Here is a 3,929-nt window from a genome sequence, read left to right as displayed (position 1 = left end):
GGTGAGAGCGCTCAACCAGTGCACCTGTTTCTCTTTCAGTAAGATGGGGACATCTAGTGGCTAATAAGGAAATAAAAGGAATAGCCATTGTTGAAGGGGTATTTCACTTTTAAAACACTTGGGTAATTCTGGTCTAATCTGGTTTTTGTGTGCTCCCCATAGATATTTGATATTCATTATATCAGACACGTCCCCTCCTTTTAAGATTTTAACAGTTAAGACTCATTTAAAAAACACATCCCTGCGTGGTGCTGATTAATTAATTATAATGTCCTGCTAATGCATGATGAGGCCATAGTTTTTGAATGACTTTTTTTCTTCTTTTTTTAAATATATATTTTTGAAAATGTAATCAAATAAATAATGTAAATAAAAAGTTGAAAAAACATGGCCCCCTCGTGCATTAAAAGGACTGACCAGTCACTTGCAGGGAAGTGTTTTCAATGAGTCTAACATGGAGTTGGAGTTTGAAGTTCATTGGGCTTATATCTGATCAAATGTATATCAATTATCTAAATATTGAATCAAATAACTTAAAAACTGCCTGCGGGTATACACACAGAAGCCAGAGTAGGCTATGTATAGACATTAGAATGACACCAGAACTAGAAACTAGAAAAAGTGCCCCTCTGGGAACAGGTCTCCAGGCCATGTCAGGTTGTGGCCTCCTGGTGGTGCTATAATAGGCCAATGTGAAAAGGGTGCCATTTCTTCTTACGCCTTGGATGGCAATTGGATGATTTGAGGCATTTTGTTCCAAAAATGTGTTTTGAAAAAATCCACCTGTTGGTGGCGCTATAACAGGCCAATGTGAAAAGGGTGGGATGTGTAACGATCAAATGTGTTTTACAAAAGTCGGCCTCCTGGTGGCGATATTGATTGATTGATTGAAATATTTATTAACAGTTTGCAGAATTACAGTACATTTCAAGCACAAACTCAATACAAAGACTGTTAACTGTGAGTGGACGACCCAATTAAGCATTACACTTCTTTACAAGAGGGTCCACCATGTTCAATTCATCAAAACATTTAGAGATGTACAAATAGACACTTCTATATAGTCAAAGAACAGAACAGGAATTCATCATAGAGGTAAAAAGGGAAAAGAAACATATACAGTGAGGGGAAAAAATGGGGGGGGGGGGGGGGGATTCAGATTTTTACGGGGGCCAGTTTCGAATTGCAGCCGTCCGTATAGGTGCCCTTTGAGAGCGGTTTTGAAGGAGTCAAGGGATTCGCATGTCTTAATGACTGTTGGTAGGGCGTTCCACATTTTGGTGGCATAGGAGCGAAAATAATGTAGTCCCTTATTTGTGCCGAATCTGGGTTGTACATGGTTCGTTGCACTCCCTCTGGTGTTGTGGGTGTGGACTTCGTTAACATTAAGGAAGTATCTAGACAGGTACATGGGTATCTTGGTGGAGTATCGAATCTTGTGGACCAGACCCATTGCAAGATGCTGTACTCTGTCGTTGACCCTAAGCCATTCCAGTCTGTCAAAGTGGGCAGGGGTGAGGTGGGTTCGGGGGGTGAGGCCAAGTAGGAGCCTGACCACTATAACAGGCCGTTCTGGAAAATGTGGGGCAGAGGTTCATCGTTGGCATCCAGGGAGTGTGTGTGCAAAATTTGGCTTCGACCGTGTTAGTGGTGCCGGAGATTAGCTGTACTGTACACAGACGGACGGACGGACGGACGCACACACGGACGGAGTGCAAAACATACTCTCTCCCCATACCTTCGGCCTGGTGGAGACAAATATCCATTTAAAGGTATAGGGTACGTGATTTTCTTTAGTTAAAATAAGTGTTATAGGCAGCTCGGTAACACTTGCAGATAAGGTTCAGCTCTATATTCTTATAGTACTCATTGCTATAAGAGTGTTGTTTGTTAAGTAGGCTAACAGGAGTGTCCATGTCTCTCCAGCTCTTTATTAAACAGAAAATACATTTTCAGGTCAGAATACCAATTTTATCCAATCAGGATAGATTGTAGAGAACTCAGACAGGATACAGATTGGCCCGGGCTGGCCTATCGCTCCGGGCACCTAGGCTGGTAATCCTGACATTTTGCCGCACCTGAAATGTATTTTCTGTTTAGTAAATAGCTGGAGAGACGTGGAGACTCCTGTTACTCAACTATCAGAATATACAATCACTGAGTTAATGATTCCTATCAGAATCTATCAGTCATAAAGAAAACCAATTTAACTCTCTGTGGAGTCCAATTTATGAGGCGTTGTAGGAGGAATGGAGCCGCTGAGTCAACCTGTGCTGGACAACCTAAGGAACCTGTGTGTGTGTGTGTGTGTGTGTGTGATGTTTTGTGTCGCTTCCCTTTTGTTTCTTCCCATCTCCCTCATGTGTGTGTATAGGGCAGGGCAGAGTAGGTAGGGTGTGTGTGTGTGTGTGTGTGTGTGTGCGCACGTGTGTGTGTGCGCGCGTGCACGTGCACGTGTGCGCGTGCGTGCGCGCATGCGGCTTTAGTAAGAATGACGTGTGAATGAAAATAAAATGAAAAAACCATTGGGTGGAAGAAGCCATACAATTAATGAAATACAAAATGTTTAAAAAACTCTAATGTCATGTAAACCATTTCCTGTTGCCTCCTTGACTAAGATCATTCCTTATGAAAATGTGTATTGATATGTATTCAAGAATGTATGTAACCACTCAACCACCCAATACAAAAAAAATTACAGAATCTATGTGTAGCAGCAGGTATCACAGTTTACTGGTATACTATCCAAAATAACTGCAAGATGGCAACAACAGTCTCTCTTATCTTTGGGTTTAATGGCAAAGATTGCTAGGTGAAACAGAAATGATCGATAATTGTCAAACTCAAACTCAACATTATTGTCACCTGACCTGACAAGTATAAAGGAGTGGGTGAAATGATTTTGTGCAAGCTTTCTGTGACTGTTGTGAGATACAGTAAGCCACAAGTGGAACAGTGAAGACAAATGCCAAAGCTGCTCGACATCTGTAACAGGAAGCCATCACCACAGTCCTTTGCTTCAACATCCTTCTTAACCCCACCCATGCCCCTTATAGCTATAGGGGACTAGCCTGGGTAAACCCACTCCCCCTGCTGGACTAATAGGGGACATAGGCCTATAGATCACAGATGAGGCTACATCATTTTTACTTACACATTCATTCACAATTCTAATTTTCTTGGTTTCATTTTGGCTTGAATACAAATAGCATATTTTATCATCTGTATTATTATTACATCATTGGTAATATTGTCATCAAACTGCTGCCATATTAATATTTATTATGAGAACCACCACAATGTCAATATGTCGCTGAATGTATTACGACACATTAGGTTTATATTAAAGTAATCAATTACATGAAATTGAACATTGAAATAACTTTCTTTCTTTTTTTTAGTGAGTGTTCAGCTCCAATGTGATCAAACACAGATCAAAGTAGTAGTTGGGGGTGAATTCAAACTAGTCTACAATTATAACACAAACTTTCTGTACAGTAAAAAGTATTGGTGTCAAGGACATTCCAGAGCCACTTGTGAGATTTTAATGGATTCTGAGGGCTTTGTCAAAGCAGAAGCCAAATACAAGTCTTGCATCATAGATAAAGGGAGACACGGGATATTTGTAAAAGTCACAGGTCTTCAATTACAAGACACTGGAAGATATTGGGTCGGGATCGACAAAATGCAATATCCTGACATCATGGCTTCAATAAATGTTATCTCTTTCACCTCCTTCCCTCAGGGAGGAGATACCAGTCCATCAGTGCTAGTAGCTCACTCACTGACAAACCTTTTTCCCCTACGCAGTCAGACTGCTAAACGAACGACATGAGCATTGACTGTCCCCTCATATGCATCATGCATTCTGACTCTAACTGGACTGTGATAATGTATTGGTTCCCTTTTCATCCATCATGCACTTTAAA

The sequence above is a fragment of the Electrona antarctica genome (assembly GCF_951216825.1).
Source record: "Electrona antarctica genome assembly, chromosome: 2".
Lineage (NCBI taxonomy): Eukaryota > Metazoa > Chordata > Actinopteri > Myctophiformes > Myctophidae > Electrona > Electrona antarctica.
Note: the sequence above shows the minus strand (reverse complement) of the source record.